General features: G+C 39.8%; 1 protein-coding gene across 1 annotated transcript in view; it reads right to left on the reverse strand.

Annotated features, from left to right (window-relative positions):
- Window positions 1–22,218, reverse strand: part of map3k10 (mitogen-activated protein kinase kinase kinase 10) — a 45,103-nt gene that overhangs the window by 19,677 nt on the left and 3,208 nt on the right. The window lies entirely within an intron of this gene.

Consider the following 22,218-nt stretch of genomic DNA (forward strand, 5'->3'; position numbering starts at 1 on the left):
ACAGTATTTCATCAAGAAAAACTGGTGCTTTCTCTGCTCTTTGAAAGCAAGGTCCAAAAAGTCAATATAATTTACACTCTCTTATCAATGACCTCAAAGTGCTGTGCCTGCAACCTACAGAGAGCACCCAAATTATGATTTTACACACCTGTGGCACTGAAAACACCTCAATTATAAACCTAATAGGAGAACCCTTAAAAATCTTTTCTGTACTATGGCTTCTGTCATGTTTCAGGTCTACTTATAGAACAAAATGAGTTTGCATTAGACATTAGTGAGGGTGGTCTACTTTTGGAAAATCCTGGAACCTATTCTAATGTCATCAAACCAAGTTTTAGTTATTAAAGGTACAGGTGAGGTCATCAAATGAGGGAGTTAGGGGTTAGGAGGTGAGGCCCAACACTTCTGCTCATTTAGCATAGCTTCTGGGACTGTACCGTTAAGTCTAAGTGTCTTAAATCTGCATTTTCTCCACTTTTTTTTTTTTTTTTTTTTTTTTTAAATGACGAGCACTTTACTCATGCGATTGTGCAGAAGTCTATGGGGAAATTAAAGACTGCCTTTCAATCAAAATAATGAGTCAGTGAAGAGTTTTCGGCCTCAAATGTTACTGAATAAAAATTTATATTTTGTATATGCGTTCACATTTAGAGTACAAACAGACAATAAAGTTTTGGGGCTTTTTCACATTACTGTGTGTTTCACAGGATTTTTATTTTATTTTTACTTTTGTATGCTTTGTGCGTCTGTGTGAGCCAGTATATGTATTAATTTCTGATATTTATTTAAATATCTGCTTTAATATGCAAGTGACCTTATTTCTCATGTGGTTTTTAGGCATGTGAACCCATATATGTGGTATTATCATATACAAATAAAACTGAATTGACTGGATATGATTCTGTGAGATGCTGTCTTGTGACTGGCATGTCAGATCCACCTCTTATTCATGTCATAAGATTATTTCTTTAAAATCCCCAAACCCAAGAAGCACTGCATGACTTCACAGTGGCTACATCAGTCTTTGACACAGGTGTGCACCAGTTTGTGATCTCTGGAAGAGGACTGCAGGGTTTAGTTTTTGGACAGGACACACAGTGTGACTCCGGCCACACTCTCAAAGCTACTATCACAGCAGAGTATTGATCAGCTGTCAGAGACACCTGCTGGGAGTCAAGTTTTTTCCACAGAGAGCCGCGCGGCAGCGGTTTTCTGCCCCTCTGATTATTTATTTACTCACACCAGACATCCATTGCCGGACTTTGACCCCAGTTGCTGTTTAAACACTGACAGAGAGGCTTTGAGCTTACTAATGATCCTTCAGACTAGTTAGTCAGGGCATTAAGAATAGGTGACACATTAGCCTACAGCCCACACGGATGCTTCACCACAATGGAATGTGCAAAGGTCTTCTGAGTGAAGGCATTTCTGGAAAGCTTTTATTTAAAAAAAACAAACAAACACATAAGCAAAGAGTGTTTAGCACATGCTAGTTGGGATCTGGAAAACCCTGCTGGCCCAGTATGTTGAACAGAGAATGCTGTACTTCATGCAGGTTTGTGTAACTATTAGTCAGCAACAGAGGAGAATTATTTCACAACAGTAAAAGCAGCACGGCAAAAATAATCGCTGACTTGAAGCAGGACGAGAGCATTTGCAATGTAAGCACAACTAAATGCAGCAGGAAGTTTGCTTCATCCACTAAAAGTAAAGCATCCATGATAATACAGGTCACAGACTTAGTATCTTTTGTATAATGACTGTGATGAAAACCAGGTTTTTGGTTGGGCATATTCAGTGTGTACTATTGACAGTCTTAAAACACATAATCCTAAAGACCAGTGAGCCGATCCCTGCCAACAACTGGTTGCTATGGAAAAATGTTTATTCCCCCACTGGTTGGCAAATGGTTGCTGGCTGTTGCTAGGTGAAATAAGTCACAAAGAGGGTGCTGCACTAAAAACCTGCTTGTGATTGGTCTGTAGCAGACGGTTGCGGACGGCCGTAGTTTGCATGGTAGATGCACATTTGTGTGCAAACACTCAACATAAAAAGTGCAACAGAAATCGTCGAAACAGAGAGCGATCACCTTCAAAGTAAAAGTTGCATTTTTTCAAAAGAACTGTTTGTTACACAGTTAACAACTTTTACTTTGAAGGTCCCCATCATACATCTCACCTTCTTGCTGTGAGGCGACTGTGATAACGACTCCACCGCTGTGGTGACCCGATTTAAACTTATCCAAGCAAGCTTCTGGCTTTCTTCCCCCCAGGAGCTTTCTGTCCTCCCTGATCTCACCTCAGGATGCCTGCGTTATAGTTTGACAGTAAGACTCCCTGCCTGCTACTCTCTGGAACGGGTCATGTTGCTTGCACCAGGTGCTCAGGGCTCACCTCACCTCTTTCACTACTTAAGCTAAAAAAAAAAAAAAAAAAAAAAAAAAAAAAGCTAGAACTAACAAGTCAGAGTAACAGCCAGAGGCACCCACTGTCCAAAAGCCTGTTTTAAAAATTCATTACAAAATATATACACAAATGATGTAATAATAATAATAATAATAATAATAATCTTTTATTCTTTTTCTTGGACATGTCAGTCACAACATTTAAAAAACATGTTATTATACTTAAGGGAGGCAAAATATTAGGAGCAATTTTCAATAGAAAACAGTGTTAAACACCTTTCACCAAAGGCTCTGACCCTGATAATAAAAAGTAAATTATTAGCTTTCTATGTTAACTAGCAACAAAAAATGCATCTGCATTATAAAGTTTTCATTGTTTGTGAAAACTGCTCCGGTTAGGTCGTCTTGATGCATGCTCAATCATCCAGGTAAGTAAATTTCCAAAAGCTGATAGTTTGTGTTGAAAAGTTGCATAATTAAGATTAAGGAACTGACCTCCCAGCCCATTGTTCCTTCACTGGGCTGGTTTCAGTCATTATGAAAATGTACTGTTTATAATATTGGGGAAACCTGCAGTCAGCTGAGACTGAAGAAGTCACTTGGATGAGTGACGAAACGTTTCTCCCACAAAATGCTACGTCCAAATGAACAGAATCAACTTTTGGAGACTCCGGTTAGGTCCCACATTTTATTCTTAACTATCAGGTCTAAATTCCACTTTTCACATATTTTCAGCCCAATATTGAGAGAAATACTGATGAAATGTATTTTAAAACACTATAGCATGACTACCGGCAGATGAAAAAAACAAAATAAAACTATTTACAACTCCTTTTGATGACTATTTAGTGGGATTTTTACAAGCCCTGAGCAAAGTGCCATTGTCTCTGTGCTGCCTCGCCTTAAATAAACTCCGTGATGGGAGAGCGAGCAATCAGCTGGAGCAGCGTTTTGGGCGTGGTCCTCTGAGCAGTCAGCTGAGAGATTTATCTTCTGCTGATCAGCTGATCTGGTTACTGCAGGTGGAACAGCCTGACAGAGCTCGACACCACTTTCATTTTCCTTCCTCTGTTCTTTAAAGTAACACTGCAGGCACATTAGAGGAAAGCGCAGTAGCTTACAGCAAGCGTATGCCTACTGAAAACCCTTCAGATATTTCAATATTTGACTCTTTCTGAAGCACAAATATAAATACATTCAATCCAAATGAACAGCTTTTACTCCAAGAGAAAATCTAGACTTGTTTTTCTTTTTGTTACACTAACATAAGAAAATTACACTTTATTGTTCAAAAATATAAATATATACATGAAATGTGGCTGAATAAAGTTAAAAAAAAAAAAAATTTAAAAATCAACTGCATCCTAAGCTGACCTCCAGAGAGCAGCCTGGACACATCCAGCTGATATCGGAGTGATGAGGAAATTCACAAATGCAAATGTGCCCTGAATGATTCAGCTTTAACATCAACAGTGGGGGCGTTAGGCTCGATCTCTTGCATCACATGTATAATTTCTGGATTCAGTCCACACTGCTGTGTCATTAATTTGATGTTGTGGTAACAAGTGGGAAAGGTCACAAACCAGAGCAGTGACGTTGGGAAAGAAAAGGTGACTGGGGTATGAACACCCTGACGCTCCTATGAGGATCCATTTTTACCGTTGTCCTCATCGGTTTAAAGGAAACTACACCACATGAAAATCAACCATGAGGAAAACCATCAGGAAACTACGACCCCCTCCCTGGAAGCCAAGTAGTGATTAGTACGATGCTCCTTTAAATTCAGCACATTATCTCCTAATCTGGGCAGCATCATATTCATGAAGGTGCGTAGCCATTATAGTGTGACATTTCTAGCCGCCAAGTAAATCATTTTGACTGTAAAACGGTGATAAATGGTTAAAATTTAAATTGAATCTTCATGTTTAATATAGATTACCCCAAACTATAAATGCCTACTGACTGTGACCTTGGACCACCATCATCAAGTGAAACTTTAGTTTTCCATGCCTGCAAAACTAAAAGTTAAACGCCACCAATCCTGTCTGTTTTGTTTTTTTTTGTATTAAACATTCAGTATCTGTAGATGTTATTTATTATACAAACAGAATACTTATATATGTGTAAACCAGATACTCAGGGTGGATTCAAAAGGAGCTACTCGGCACATTTTCCTCAAAGATACCATTTTATCTCTCTCAAGCCCTGATCTCTAATTTTTGTTTCAGCCAAGCAGCATGTGGAATTTTACTTAATTAATCATTTTATTTCATTTTGTTTTTTATTTTAATCATTTTTTGTATATACTGGTTAGGTTTTCTTAAGGCGGTTTCACTGCATTTTCTTTAATTCCCAGACACTTGTTTAAAAAATGTCTAATCTAACACAAACCTAATTTGTTAACAGTCTGATGACTGCATTTACTTCAAAGCAATGAGTCTAAATCAAGCCACGAACAGATGCTAACATGGATGGTGCAGTTTCAAAAGCTGCCACTAGAGGCAGGATACAAACGCAAGTTAGTCTTCATATAGGCTCATTTTAAATCCCCAACTTGCAGCATTTGTCACTGAAGTAGAAAAACAGATACTTGCTTAGTTAGAAAATACTCCAGTAAAAGCTAAAGTACTGATTAAACCTCTTTACTCAAATAAAAACTGTAAGATAACCAAATCCCAACAAATTAAATGGGACAAAGTGGGACAAAGTCTAGTTAACCTGTTCACTGCATTAAGATGTGATGTTAAAACAACAGCCACTCTGAGTTACAACACTGGCTGGAGTCAAACACACTAAGTAGTCAGCGGATCAGCTTTTCCAAAATTTATATTTTGTTTTAAGCCAAAATTAGCATCCCAGTTAATATCACACATCTCGCCACCCAAGCTAGCAATAGCCTCAGCTGATAACCTTCAACTGCTCTTCCAAATATGATCATGCCTGGCTTAAAGGGAAAAAGAATAATCAATGAATAAAATTGGATAGGAACAACCAAAATTCCAGAAACTAGCAGTCGATGGGCTGCGTCCCTCTTTTATATACAGTCTCACAAAGCTGCTGGCTTAGTTCTCAGTGTTGTTTTTATCTGACAAAATGTTTGTAAATTTTAATTCATGTTGTTTTCTTGACTCATGTTCAAAACAGGCCTTTGGGGTTAAATATTTAGTCAGATATGAGCCACACAGTTGTGACATTGTTGAATTTTATTATATGAGATCCATTTAGGTACAGCCAAATAACAAAGACCATCCTTCATCGAGTTATTTCTTTTTTCCTTTTCCCTTATCAGCCTCGTTTTACAGCCCCTTCTCCCTCTCCCCTGCAGACCAGGTGTAGCCTGCATTTGATAACAGCTGCTTCTGTGTCACCTAGTCAGCACCCCGATGCACATCTCCAACCACCTTCATCTACCTCCTCATCCTCCTGCAAGTGCAGAGCTTCTTGTTGTCACTCCAGTAACACCTGAGCACCCTCCCCGCCGCCTGCCTCAGCACATCGGCATGACAAAAAAAATAAAAATAAATAATACACCAACACAGCAGCAGGCTGATGTGCATCAACGCAGATGAAGTACGTGCCCATGGGATTACTGAGCAGCCACTTCCCCGCCCCCGCCTGCAGACCCACCCTGTTTCATCTTCATTTCTACAAGATCAAAACCTCACCAACGAAGAAGTAACCGCCCCCTCGTCTTCATCTTCACATCACTTCTTTTCCCCACAGCTCCAGCCCTCTTCCCTCCCCTACTGCTGGTGCCTACCGCTCCACTCTCTGCTTTTGCAGCTGTCGCCAGCCTGGCTACAATCACAGCACGCCGGAGAGAAGAAATGGAAGAAGAGGGTGGAGAGGGAGTCAAAAACAGGGAGAAATAGACTGTGTTCGTGCAGAGTAATGGGTGGAGGGGCGTAAGAAGATGAGGAAGCAAGGGGGGGGGGGTCATGGTTTAAGATGAGGAATGGGGCAGGGGGGTAGGGTGGAACAAAGCTGCAGAAATGAGGGCAAAGGAGGAGAGTGAAGGAGAGATGCAGGGGAGAAAAGGCACAAGCACTATGAGAGAGAGGGAAATGAGTGGATGAAAAGATGAGGGCTACTAAAGGTAAAGAGAGATGACTGGAGGGAATGCTTTTGTCATTATCCTGGCAGCACATACCACGAGTCTTTGTACCTCGATAGGTCTCTCCATTTTTTTAAGGTTTTTTTTGGCTTCTCACATCTCTCACCTCTCAAGAGATTTGAACCATAAGAAGATGCACATCTTTCCCAGCATGCCCTACAATATATACGTAAATAAAACCCCAGATTAGTTATCTTAATAAAGAAAAAAAGCTTCATGAGACAGTGTGGAAATGATTTCTGCCTGTTAGTCTAACTAAAAACTGTTGCAACAGCACAGCAGATGCGCATCGAATCCCTGGGTCTCTTTCCATTCCCCAGTGCTTTGATACGGAGGTTGTAGTGAGTATGCTCCCATGTCATCGATACCCCAGCTTGGCTCCACTTGTACCACCACAGGCCATCGAGACTCCAATCCTGAGCCACACAGTGGCACAGTTTCACCCTGCAGCTATTCACTTTGTCTGCACACAAACGCAGCTGCCAGATTCGTGTGACCAGGCAGCCTCTCTCTCAGAAGAGATGGAGGTATTAAATGAGGTGGCTTTTTTGTGCATGGAGTCTATGTATGTGTGTGTTTGCATCTTTGAGTGTGTATGATATGAAAATGGTCGTACTTACAGCACGGGAATATTCACTGAGAGATTTGAGCTTTTCTAACTCATGACAAGTTTTAGCTTTCACAGTTGTTTAGTTAAAAAGCAACATTTTACTGACATTAGATGCAAACAATTAGCATTTCTTTCCCCTAACACAGTTATTACAAACAAGTCATAGCCATTCTGCAGTAACAAAGAATTAACCGGACCTGAAAAGGTTTGATAGCAGTTAACTTAAAGTAACAGATAAGCAGGAAATAAGGATCAAAACTAAGAACACAAAAACAAAACATTGTGGATATAGCTAGCTAGGGTTGCCAACTTTTAACTATCAAATAAGGGACATTCTGGTGTGCCAGAAGCATAATGCACAACCAGCTGGACATAGTGTAAATATGCTCTGTATGTGACATTGCAAATAATGATAAAGGAACAATAAGGAACAAGCAAATTTTGCTCATTATAATGGCATGTCCCAGCTAAAATGGGAAAGTTGGCAACCCTATAGCTAGCTAAAAAAAAAAAAATTAGTGGCAAGTTAGAAACATTGGAAAATGGTAACCGTAAACTGTTTAAAGTATAAAATAAATCAACTGAAAAAAGGGATAACACTGTAAATGTCAAGCAAAAAGTATTAATAAATACCTAGAAAAATGTTAGCTTAAGATATGGATGCTAACTGAAAACTGTAAGCTAAAGGTAGCATTGTCAACTAGCTAACAATATAGATAAACAGTTAAAAACTGCTAATTCAAGTAATGGATCTATACTTACAACTGCTAAAAAAAAAAAAACACTGAACAGCTAAACAGCTTAAAAAAGTGGCTCAACAGTTAAAATAGAAAGTCAAAATTATACATAAAAATAGCTAAAGGTAAAAGGGGAAATCGCTAGCTGACAATATATAAAAACTGTTAAAAAGAAAAGAAAAAGAATTGCTGAAAATGGTTCAAATTGTTAGCTAATGATATAAAAGATATAGCTAAAGCTGATAGCTAACAGTACGGATAAACAATTAAAACTGTTAACTGTTAACTGAACTTAATAGAGAAACAATTGAAACTGGTCCTTCGACATAATAAGCAGGTCTTAAAAAGAATATTCACTAAAAATAATGAATGGATTAATGGCTGACACAGTAAGCAAATGGTTATAGATAAAGAATCGAGACAGTTGACCAACTCTGGGAAGTGATTAGTGTTAAACTAAACAAAAATCAGTAAAAGTATATGATTAACTGAAATTAACCTCAATCCAATCCAAATGTGTTTTATTTAAAGCAGTTAAAATCCTATCAACTATTCCTCAAGTTAAACATCTTTTTTTGTGTATAGCTGACAACGGAAAACTGAAGTTAAAGTTGTCTCACATGGATCACCTTTAAAATATTGAAAAGCTGCTGACTGTGCACATCATCTGTTACATTTATGTTTAGTTTCATGAGTTATGGATGGACCTGAGTACTCAGTGGTTTGTTTTGGAATCATCCAACATGTATCACACAGAAAAACGTTAAATCTCTCCAGCAGTGAATGTAAATGTTGAATAAAACATTACATGCTCGCACTGAGTCTCAGCTCTTCGCTCCAAACACGCAGCGTGTTGTCTGCCGTCTCACTGAAGTGTCCTTCACATGACTCTGCTATGAAAGTGGGTGAAGGACCTTCGGCTCGGAGGGGACACCCAGCGCCTTCTCTGCTTAGCCCGACTCCCCACTCTCCGTGCCAGGCTGCTGGCAAACAACAATGACTCTCTAACAGCCAACTCAACGACCACTAAGCAGCCCAGGACGTGCCAGTGTAAATCTTTATGACTTTGTCCGCTGAAATCCATGTGTCTTTAACGTATGGTGGAGCAATCCACTGTGTACATTTGTTTGTAGAAGTTGCATTCTTTATCATTTTTAAACTCAAATTCAGCAGAATCCCTGAATTTGAGTGAACCTGTTACTCAGCTACATTATGCAGTGCATTATGTACACCGTCATACAGCTTGGGGACGTGTAAATGTGTGTCAGTGAAGGAGGGAGTCATAACTGTTAACCGGCTTGAAATCAGAGTTTTATTGATCAGTGGAGAAAGCAATCGTGACGAGCGGGTGCATCATTCGTAATCGTGCAGGCACTGATGGATTCGATTTAGCAGTTTCACTGCAGCTCTCCCTTTGTCTCTCACTCATAGAGACAGACCGAGGCTCAGCGCCATGTCCTTCTGACAGCGAGGTGATATAAACGTGTTTTAGCAGCGTGGTTGAGTTCACACAGTGTCGGCGAGATGTGAACAAGTCCAAAGTCCTTCCAATAATCCACAGTGTGGCACGCTGTTACTACTGCAACTACAGGTCTCCTACCTTTCACCAAACTATTCTGAAAACTTTGTAAGCCAATCATCAGAATAATTAACCATTAGACTGAGTACTTATTAACATGTATAGATGTATGATAAATATCCAGTAACAGTATATCCAGAATTCTTGATGGTGTGAATTAAATGTAAGAAAAATACAATAACACTGGATAAAAGCTGATTTTGTTTAAAAGTCAGGATGTTCCCATTCTGTTTGAATAAAATGTTCTGGTAATCAAACAGCTTTGTGTTTATGACTAACAGATTTAAATTGCTAATGAAGGGAACTAAGTTTAATTGTACTTTTCTGGGCGATCACAACATATACATATCACTATACACCTTGTTAATGCTTTGTTAGTACAATGATTATGTGGGACGTAAATGTTTGTAAGTCATTAAAAATACTGGCGACTGTCAGTGCTACCCCTTAGCCTCCTAGTAGACACACCTTTGGTACCAGCTCGTAAATCATACGTCACCACATTCTTGAGTTATCCCACTAAAAAGATTTTCAGAAACCTGACCTCTGACCTTGAATTCAGCAATTTAAATAATTTAGCAATTTAACTCTCAAGCAGCCAAGCTAGTTCAGCAGCTAAAATGACCAAATGGAGTTATTCATCACCTCAATATATTTTATACAGGAATGCTCATTACAATTATAACCATACCAATTCTGTTATATAGGACAAATATTATAATCATTAGTTGTCACTTGTAACATTTTTTCCCCAAATAAGACCAGTAACATTTTTAAGTCTTAAGTATGTATTTCAGTACATTTTAACACCAAAATGTAAAGAAGTTGTGACTTCACAATATTCTGATCAAATGACTCCCAGATCCCTCACACTGTTACTCGAAGCCATGGTAATGCCAACTATCTGGTTAGACATCATGTTTCTAAGGTTTTTAGGGCTAAATTTAGAATCAGGAAATTAGAGGTCATCTGGGTCTTTATGTCTTTAAGACGTTCCTGCAGTTTAACTAATTTCTCCTCTGGCTTCATGGGTAGATAAAGCTGGTTGTCATCTGCATAGCAGTGAAAATGTATGTTATGCTTTCTAATATTCCCGTCTAAGGGAAGCGTGTATAATGCTAGTAGAATTGGTGCCAGCACAGAACCCTGCTGAACTCCATAATTAACCGTAAGTTTGTGACGAAGAGTAACCATTTACATGAACAAACTGGAGTTTATGAATTAGCCGTAATTCATAGAAAAACATCAGAATGTAGTGATTCGAAGTGAAAAATTACAATATAGTTACAATATAACCAAAGCCTTCCATTATTTAGGTCACACCAGAAGAGCAGTTCCTCTTAAAAACCATGATAGTAAACATCTTCACAATTAAAAATTTCACAGTGATATATATACAAATATACGGTTGGCACTATAACTCTTGGGTTTCTCAATTTCCAGTGAGTCTTTAGCAAAGGTAAACTGCCAAGTTAATAAACTGCAGGTTATAAAATCATTTGTATCCAAATATGCATTTTTTAAAATATGAGTGGTTAAACGCTCAATGAAGCGGTCTCCCTAAAAAAAAAACTAAAGAATTTACTTTAAAGACACAATAATGCTGGAGGAGACTTATCTGAAGAAGCTTATAGGCAATATCAGAGAACAAAAAAGAGGTTAGAAGAACAACTTAAATCAGCCTCTGCACTTTACATCATGTCTGGAGAGTCCACTGAGGCTTCTGTGAGTGGAGAAATCAATATCGCTGTTGTAGCTGTCAGGAAACCTCTGAGAGTATAAAATAAGTTTACAGCTCCCTGATGATGAGATAGCTCACACAAAAACCTCTTTTTTTATTCACATTTTTTGTGAGCTTCAGAGTTGCTTAAAAGAGGCATTTTGACTTTTTACTTTAAAGTTTGTTATGTTTTTTCTTTTTAACAACCACAGAAAAATGACACCACATCTGCATTTCGGGTTGCCGATTGCGCTCTCACATGATCTAATGCTCATATTGCTCGAAAGTTGTCTGTCACCTCGGACCTGATACAACCACCTGCTGACTGTTTGGCAGTGGTTCCTGGAGGTCACTGGGTAAGAGTCATAAAGACCGAAAACTTGCCGTTGTTGCCCGTTGTTCTTGTTTGTCTTCAAATATTCGCTAGTTACTAGACTAATTGCGTTCAGAGCAGAACTTGTGCCTCAGCGTTGCAACCAACATGTTTCAAAAGGGAGAACTTTTCAATTGGCAAACAGTCTTGATTTCTGATTTATGTCTCACTTTTCAAAGTTTCACTGCAGCTAAGAGAGAAGCTGAACAGTGTTTGTAGACAAGTTCATCACTTCCACTTAAACTACAACCACAGCTACATGCTAGCAACTAAAGCAATCATAAGGAGGTTTTTGCCAATTGCTTGGGGAATACACATTTTTCCTTAGCAACGGGTGGTTGCCAAATGGTTGCAGACTGGTCTCTAGGCCTGCGTGACTAGGTCCTAATTCGATTTTTACATGTTAAAAAGTTAACATCCCATAGCTAGGGGTCACGTGTTTGTAAAAGCTCAATAAATCTTTAATTGGTGTCACCAGGCTGAAATTTTCCCTCACTAAATAATATTTTATTTGCAACAAAGAGGAAGTATGTCAGCAATTTGCAAACAACTCTAGAGATTTATCTTCAGAGTTACTGGTAGATATCTTTAAATTGGCTGACATGAAAGATATACAAACAACTTTGTAAATGTATCCATCCAAAAGAAGAAAGAGCTTCTTTTGGATTTGTCCTAACAGAGAGAGTGAGAGAAGATGGGACAAAACAGGCGTTAGCCTGGGACAAGCATTCACACGATGGAGAGAGCTTCAGGATTGAAGAGACTTAATTATTTCTACTGATCAGTAAGCAACAAAACCTGGAGGCCTGTTATCCAGCTTACTTTTTTCTTAGGACCTTAGCCTACTACTCAACTGTGCCGTTGGAGTTTAAAGTGGCAATGTCAGGATTTTGCGTAGTATTTTACAGTACAAAAACAGCACAAAAATGATTTGTGATCTAAAAATAAACCAGAAACAACCACACACACTGGTCTATCAGAAAAATATAACTACTATGACCATAAGGTTAGCACAGAAAAGAGGAAGGATCCTTCGGAGGGACAATGAGTACAAACAACGAGCACATTCATGGATCCTCCTTCCACCCTGCTGTTTGTAATGTAGTGCGTAAAGAGGACTGGATGTGGCAATGAAAGACTGAATTTATAATGATGCCTCTAGGTAGTGTGTTCATCGCTTCATGTGACGTGCTGATAGAGGTTGCTAGGTTACAAGCAAAACAGTAAAGCCTACAGTAATGCCGTTTAGGCTCGCCAAAGCTGCAAAAATTATCTATCGTAGGTTTAATATCAATGAGACATCGTCGGACAAAGCAGCCCCCAAAACATATGAGGGTTTTTAACTAATTTGATACCAAAATTAACAATGAAGTAAACACACTGTTGCAGATTGTGCAACTTAAAAACTGTATTTAATTTGAGCATTTCATTGCTAGAGTTTTTTAAAAGCAAACTTGCACAGGTATGTTTCTTTTATAAAGGTAGCAACAGTGTCCACTGATTTTAAGTCTAGTTCCACAACTTGGGGAGACAACCTCTAGAGCATAGTCTCCTTTTATCCTCGACCTGGATCTAAAAGCACTGATCATCTGCCTTCAGCTGACCTGGATCTAGTAGTTCACCAATATAGGGATTGAAACATAGACCTATGTAAGGAGGACAGAATCGTTATCACACAAGATATTTCAGAGGACCTGGGGAGAAGAAGCTAACTCCTGGATGATTTCTAAGCAATCCAGAGATTATTTGCTCTGCCAGAGGAATAATGAATTATAAAAAGCATATTTAATTAGTTCCATTTGACAATGAGATACAGTAAATTTAAGACGGGTAATATTCTGCAGATGATAAAAACAGGTTTGTATACAACAGCCAACATGGTTATCAAAACTGAACAGCTAATCTAAAGCAACATCCAAATTTCTCACAGCTGGGAGAACTAAAGATAAAGCTGTCAGGGGCACACAGCGATCAGGCTCTGATTTATGTCTGCATTTCAGTCGGGAGACGTTGCTGAACATACAGCAAAATTAGGGAAAATGTAAGTGCCATTATTATGATTTCACTTTTAACAAACCTGCACGTGTTATACAATTTGCTCATTTGACTCCAAGTCTATCAGTATAATGAGGCCTACATATATATGGACACAGATCATAAAGAACTGCAGCCTTCAGTGCAGCAGCGATGTTAGCCTTAGTCTGTATCTCCCTTACTGAGGGAAAGAAAACTGGTCTGACCTCCTCTCAAACTGGCCTGTCCCTTCCTCCCCCATCCATCTATCTATTCCCATTCCCTGCCGAGCCTGCAGGGGTTTCTCTACAATCACTGCATTCCTGCTCTGTTCTCCTACCCATCCTGCCTTGCTTCCATCCATCTCTCTATTCACAGCCTACAGTCGACCCTCACTGCCAGCATCGCCCATCCTTCGCCCCCCGTTCCCGCTGCAGTGACTCCTGCCTTTGTGAGCTCTGCTCTTGCTCTGTCTTGGGCTGCTGTGTGAGAATGGGGTCATTGTTGCTGTGCTGTAGCATGTACATAAGTGTGTGTGTACATGTGTGATAGCACAAGTGTGAGTTTTTGTCCTGCAGCCCGACCTCCATACACACGCAGGCCTACATACTCCCTGTACATGCACCGAGCTTGGAGACATGCAGAATTTAAAACACAGCCTAATCTAGTGGCATAATTTATTCCTACATCTTAAATGTAATGCAAAAATTCAGATTAAATAGTTGCCTCATACAAACCAAATTATTGACTTCTTTTGCCCTGACTTTTGCCTCTCAGGTAGGCTGTCAAACCCAAACGTTGAGTAGCCTAAGATTAAGATCAGCTGACACTGATCAGGGCTACCAAAGCTGTTGCTCGAAGGGTTGCATGATTTTCCAAGAAAAAAAAATTCTTAATATTCTGATTTGCTGTTAAACCCTAAGATGAGGCCCAGGATCCTTAATCTGTCATAAACTTGACATAGCAGACCTAATTTTCCAACTTTAAGAGGATATATTCTGATGGTTCCAACTCCATTAGAGTAGCTTTGAATGATTTACAGTTCATAATAAACCTGTTTAGCTTTTTAATGTTCCTTCACTATTTTCTGATTGGCTGCCACTCACTAACAGAAGGTTTGAACAGCAGGTGGGTGGGGCTTCTGTGCTCGCTGCCAGAGTTGTGTGAACAAGATGACCACATTAAGGATAACAGTTCTACATGACATCACACAGAGCAAACAGGAAAACAAATGACTTAAACTGTTTGTCTAGAGTAGTCACAGGAATTAGGTGCAAATACACAGATCTCATTGTTTCATAAAGGAACATAGTGGATTCTCTTTAAAGACTTTTTTTTTTTTTACATTAGCTGTCATGAAGCCATTATACCTGTATCACGAATATTATCCTTGACCTAAACTATAGCTGTAAAATTGGAACTGGTCTTTAAAAAATAAACCTTGGTTAATGCCATGTTATCATAAGTCACATGTCATCAGGTAGAAGGTGTCCTCCTACTGTTTGTATTTTAATTCAGTATTGAAATATTTCAATTAATAAAATATTAATAATACAAACATTAAAAAATCATCTGTACTAGCTGTCTTCTTTATAAAGTCATACACTGAAAGCTGCTATTGGTGCTATTGGTGCTATTGGTTTAATATTTTCATATGTGACACATAAAATTATTGTGTGGCCTAATTTGAAAGGGAAGCACATCTCATGTTATCTATTTATACAGTATTTAACATCATAATTATACACAGAAGTTAAAACATGTAAACTAACTCCCCATTGCTTTGCATGTACCTCACACAGTATCTTCACCTCACTCTGAACCTCCCTGATAGTTTGGAAACCTCTGATATGGACTTTACTTTTCATAGGTGGTAACCACCCTGATGATACAGTAAGAAGACCGAATGCAATACTCCGACAGTCAAACAAACACAGAAAAAAAAGAAAAAGTGTCCACACTGTCTGCGAGCTTCACCGGGCAGTTAGTGTGCAAATACCAACTAATCTCATAATAACTGAAAGTTAAGCTGAAGCTTTTGGCTTGGCTTATTTCTTCATGGCATGGACTCATCAAGGTGCTGGAAACAGTCCTCAGAGATTTTGGTACTCAGGTAATCTGAGTATTGTTGCAGTAGATACAAAGGTGCCCATAACGTGTCTAGAAAGTATGCTCCACACCGTTACATCACCAGCAGCAGCCTGAATCGCTGATACGAGGCAGGATGGATCCATGCTTTAATGTAGTTTACGCCAAATTGTCACTGTGCCATCCAAATGGTACAGCAAAAATAAAGACTTTAGGAACAGACAGTCTTTCCAATCTTCTGCTGTCCATGTGAATTGTAGCCTCAGTTTCCGGCTCTTAGCTAACAAGAGTGGCACCCGGTGTGGTCTTCTGCTCCTGTAGTCCATCTGCTTCAAGGTTCAACACAGAGAGTCTCTTCTGCATACTTTTGTTATAATGAATTATTATTTAGGCTAGTGTTGTTTTCCTCTCAGCTCAAACCCGGCTAGCTATTCTCCTGTAACCTCTCTATGCCTGAATACACCGAGTTGCCACCATATGATTGACTGGTCGGATACTTTATTGTGCAGTTGAACAGTTGTACCTAACGAAGTGGCTGTGGGTGCACTTCCACACATCAGTCTCGAAGGCTGTGGCATGATAACAGTTTTGTGCCCAGTTCCTAGCATCGCTGGCTCACACTAGCCCAGTTAGTCACAGCCTAGGCCTTTGCTCTGTCTCTCTGAGGGATTAGCAGCCCACACTGGCCACCACTCTAATCCTTTCCTCAACAGACTCGCTCTTTGGTTCTCACACACAGCCAGACAGGCTTTTCAATGACGGCAGCTATATGCCATATCTCAGCTTGCTAATCTTAAGTAGCGATTACAGCACTTGCGCGCAAGTATTGTTATTGATGTCATGGCCGCTATAGTGTAACACATCAAATTAAAAAAAAGAAAAGGCAAAAAAACAAATCTGTTGAATTAATTATTGTTATGTTGCTTTATAATTTAAATATTCCGAGTTCAGGCAGAATACTCGACAAGCCAGCTTTGGGACAAGGGTCTCCCGCTATTCACGTGATTGTTGACTGTGTAAACATGGCTTCCATTTGAAGCTGCTGCCGTCATAACAGCAGGTACTGTCAACCGTGCTCTGTCTTTATTGTGTATGTGTGTGTCTATAGTATTAGCCTCTGCATTCATGGTTAAACATTACAGGAGCTTCATCTGAGGCCAGAAAACCACCAGCTACCTATATGTTACAGACTTTTAATAATGGTATCAAACAGGAGTTCAAAGCAAAGGACAAATATTGTAAATGTCCACAGTGTAACACAGTCAAGCTACAAAGCATTTACTGTACGTAAGAGCAGGATACAGGCACAGATATGTGCTGTGCAAAGAAAGGTGATCTGCTCACCTGTATTGTCTTACCTCCAGCTGACTCACTGCTTCTGTGTATGCAGAGTGTCAGTGATGTACATGAACCATGACTCAGACTTGTGTAGTGGCAGTGGGAATGAAATAGAAGCATTGGCATGTCCACTTACTCAGTTAACTATAACTTTCAAGCAGTCTTTGTAAGTGGACTATATTAAAAAAATGTATCTTTTGGACTCTGATTTAAAAAATAGACTGAAATTAGATGGTTGAAAGGTAGAAAAGTAACTGGACCTTCAATATAGCTGGACAAACTGCTGATTACAAAACTCTCAGCTCAAAGTATCTGTCAATTTATCTGTTGAATTGTGTTTTTACCTTGCCTCAGTGCAACCAGTAGTCCAAAATTAGATATGATGTCACCCCTGTGGTTCACGGTTAACCACTAACAACACCAATGTGATGTTTGTGATGATTGTGGTTATCACCTAATGATGTCAGCCCTGAAACCTTTATGAATCAATTCCCTGAACACGTGTGGAGCTGGACTCACTGTGAAGGTTTTGGACTACTGGTTGAACTGAAGCAAAGTAAAAACACAATTTAACAGATCATTTGAGACAAACTTTTGTCATCAGCATCTATTTAAATGATATTGAAGGCCCAGCTAATTTCAGGTTGTTTTTTTTTAATTAATTTATTAAAATATACATTTTTAATACAGTCCACTTATGAGGACTCGTTGAAAGTTACAGTTTAACTGAGTAATTGGACGCTGGGTTAATGCTGCTTTCTGTTTCACTCCCACTGCCACTACATAAGTCTGAGTAATGGTTTATGTACATCACTGACACTCTATACATACGGGGCTCTGTACAGTGACATCAGAGGTGATGATGTTTGTGGGTATCACCTGTGATGTCACCGTATCACTGTGGTTCAACTCCCATCTCCAAACATTAACATTTATTTTAAGTAAAGGGAAAAAAATGAGGCTGATTAACAACTGGATTGGTGCTTATATACCAACCATCAATACTCCAGTTACATACTTATTCAGCTGTGGTAGGACTGCCCCGGTCACTAAGGAGACACAGGCGGGGTGACGTGGGCAAAATCACTTCAACCATTGCCCCATACAAGCCAAAAACAAAACATCTCTCCAAAAATTGGATATTTTTAAACATTTCTAGAATGTCTCCTCTTTCTGTCTTACATTCCAGCATAAAGTTTAGTTAAGTTAAAATTACAGGTCATCCTTTTGCATTAAATAAATGTGCCTTGATTTCCCTGACTAATTTTCTGCTTCAGAAATAATGTCATCATAAACTTTTTTTTCCCCAGGTCATCTTGAGACTGTTTGTATTCCCCATTTGTCCAGGGGCCTATCCTAGCTGCATTAGGGTGAGGTCGCCAGGCGTAGCATGGGGAGACAGACAACCATTCGTAGTCAATTTAATATCATCAGTTAACCTAACCCCACAACCTGCATGCCTTAAACTGTGGGAGGAAGCCGGAGTACCAGAAGAGACTCCACACAGAAAGGCCCCGCCCAGATGGTGGATTCAAACCCAGGACCTTCATGCTGTGAAGCAACAGTGCTAACCGCTGCCCAGATATCGATACTCTAAATCTTTTCTGCTTCCTTTAATTCTACACTTGAGTCAAGCGAGGGCGACTGGTGCCCTATGCTTTAAACAAACTTAGAGGCTGATCCAGGATCAGAGAAACAGGTAAGGCATGGCCGCGGGGGCGATGACCTGCCAACCCACAAACATGCTATGACATCACTCTAAGGAGGTCACGGTAATCAGATTATCCCGGTTACACAGACTCACCCGCTCGCTGTGGGCCCACAACGACAGCGACACTCAGCAGGTTAAAAACACCCGCTGCAAACACTCAGGATAAATTTAGAAGAAAGCATCTGAGCCAAAAATAAAATTGCTGTAAAAAAAAAAGAAAAAAGAAAAGAAAACTTGCACAAAGCTTCAAACACTGATTTCACAAGTGTCACGTTTTGCCTTGCTTTTCTTTTTTCTCTTTGGGAGTATGGAAACGGGAGGTGGTGGAGAGGCTCGGGGGCCTGTGCTGTACTGTAACCGCGGTGCTGCCAAGTGGTCGGCGGTTTGAAGAGGACACCTGAGACCAGCGCACCTGGACAATGAGCTGAGGTGTAACCCTAAACTGAGATGAACCACTGTTTATCCCCCCCTCCCATGCTGTGCTTCTCTTGTTTTTTCCCATCAGTCTCCACACTCCAGCTTATTTTCTCTTCACCACCTGATCTTTTCCACCCTCTTATCCTCCCAATCTTTTGACCTGCTACCTCTCTCCTCTGTCTCACTTTCTTCCCAAGATTTTCCCTTCTGGGCATCACAAGGCTAATGCAAACATCCCACCAGTCCGGGTATGACTCATATAATCACATGCTTAACGATTAGCACCCTGCATTTACGGCAAGATTCATTATTCCGGAGGGAAAAGAGAGTCCAACATTCCCTCCCTGAGATTTTCCTGCATTTCTTCAGCTGCTATTTTCACACACGCGCACACACAATCGACTAAATTAGGGGATTGACATTTTACCCAGCAGCTGACAGCGGCTAGCAGCTGTATGACTCAGTAGCACAGAAGCAGTGCCCATGTCACCATGGAAAGGCAGCGTTATGGCATTGTTGCCAGGGCTCTGCCGTCCAATACACATCAGCTCCCGCATCATTGCTGCCTGAGCCGTACAGAGAGGAGGTGGGAGACGGCAGAGAGGGAACTGAGGACGTATGACAGAAAAGTAAGAGACTCATGAAGACCGAGACAGGGACTGAAGATTAGCAGCACATGAGCAACGAGTGTGTTTGCTACTCATACCTCTCCTGCTTAAAAGGTCTATAGTCAGCATCCTACATACTCCACCCTTATTTGTACTGTCCCTCCCCCATGACTCATGTCACTTGGGATAAATAAACACTCTCCGTCCCTGACCTGCACACAGACGCACTTGCTGTGTATTATTTCTTTGATGCACCAACAACTGCAACTGCGTCTTTAAACAGCAAGTAGCACAAAGGACCAAAAATAGCTCAGTGAGTTGCAGAGCAAAACTGCTCTCCTTGAGGAGGGGAGGATGGAGGAGGAGGAAGAGGATGAGGAGCAGTAGGAGGTGTAGCGAGAGATGACAGGGAAAAGATGGCAAAGTGAGACCAGGACTAAAGCCTCCCTGCTGGGATCAATTTAAGTTTCTTCTCTAGTGTCATCATTCCCAAAACCTCACATCAAATACTGGAATCCAGTGATAACACCATCACGATCACATTTCTGCAGTGACTGGGAGAGGGCTGATTTGCCCTGGTGGATTGCACACAGGGCAGCCCTGACTGCAATAGCTGTGACCACAAATCTGACATATAGACTGTAAACATGTCAATATTCAATGTGGAACAACCATTTAACACAGCAGCACAGCACCGTGTGCTGCTCTGCAAGTGTTTATTTCTCACCAGTCTGAAGTGTTTCTTTCTCTTCTGAAATACTGTAAATTACTGGTTTCTGCTGATGATGACAACGTGGAAGCTTGTTTCATCTACTAAAAGAAACATTTTTGCCCTACATAAGTCAAAATTATGACTTAGTTACTTAAATGTCTGAGAAAAATAACTGAAACCTGACATTTTATTGTACGGATGGCAAAATTTGTTTTTTTGTTGTTTTTTTTTTGGGGGGGGGGGGGTTTGAGAGTCTGAAACAAGCTTCTATATGATGAGCCGCAGCTACAGAACGCAAGACAGTTTAAGTGAATAACAGTGATCATCTCATTAGAACACATGTACCTAGACACTGCCATAGCATCAGCCTACATACACAAAACAAAAACGCTCAGGAACCATCTCTGTCACTGAGTCTTACAATTTTAATCCCACTGAGAATCTGGAAGATGCTACAGGTCAATTTTGGTGCCACAGTGCAACCCACAGGACCCAAAGGATCTGCTGCCAGTGTCACAGTGCCAGACACCTGAGGACACCCCTGAGGTCTGGTGTCCCTGACAGGTCAGTGCTGGTTTGTTGTATAACGGTGAATGTACACAATACAAGGTAGTAGATGTAGGCAGATCGATCCAAATATCACACACTGTGATCTCCAATATAAGTTACCTTTATGCTGGCAAAGTATCAGTATTGATATCAGCAATACTGGACTGTATTTACTTATTATCTGATCTATATCCAAATCTGCAGTATAGCACAGCACTACTAGGTAGATGGTTTTAATGTTATGATTATTTGGTGTGTACTTGGAGGTCCCGATAGGGTGATTTAGCTTGGGCCAGCTAGCCATTTCCACCTGATTTCAGTCATCATGTTAAGCTAAGTCCTTCCCGTCTAATCTAATCTGTTAGGTTTTTCCAATTGTGGTTTTATACAATTGATCACAGTAAAATTTTAGTTGTGTACTGCAGATGCAAAACTCCATCCAGAGACAATGAATACAAATTAGAACTAGCTATAAACACTCATGCTCTGTATTGGAACTATGTTAAAGGAAGCATCCCTACTAAATAAAAATGTATAAAATATATTAATTCAGACCATGAATTCTGCTTTCTGGTCATCGCCTGCACATACAGATAATCATCTTCAGACAATAGTTAATTATTAACCAGTGTATTTCTGCAAATCCCATCTTGCTTTTCTTTCTTTTTTTGCTCTTTATATGACCTGATGATCAAACACCACTGGTCAATATAACCTGGATTACAAATGGAAACGTGAAAGCTTCCAGCAACAAAAATCTTGACTTTTTGCATATTCATGTGCAGAGATGGACAGCTTGCTCAGATTAGAGACTAGTTCACCCGTCTTTACTCTTAAAAAGAAAAAAGTGGCATGTGTTCTCCTCTCTAGTAAAACACTGCGATGTACACTGGATGAGTCCTGCATATGCTGTTCGTATTATAATATGCCCCTGATACGGCGATCAATAGATTGTGACTGCATCAATCACATTATTCTTGCCTTGAGTCAGTCATTATTAAAGTAAAGTTGTAATTAGCACACTAAATTGAATCTTCCAAAATGCCATGCATACAAATTTAGGGAGGAAACAAAACCTTAGGCAAATTGATGATAATATAGTCACACTTTTTGTTTAAAATCCTCTATTGCCACTACTTACAAGTGAATGAAGTGGAACACCTGTTTCAAACATCTCGAATAATAATAATAATAATAATAAATGAGGAATTCTATGTGACTTTGTGTTAGATTAAAGTAGATTTG

Source organism: Pelmatolapia mariae, linkage group LG14 (genome assembly GCF_036321145.2).
Source record: "Pelmatolapia mariae isolate MD_Pm_ZW linkage group LG14, Pm_UMD_F_2, whole genome shotgun sequence".
NCBI lineage: Eukaryota > Metazoa > Chordata > Actinopteri > Cichliformes > Cichlidae > Pelmatolapia > Pelmatolapia mariae.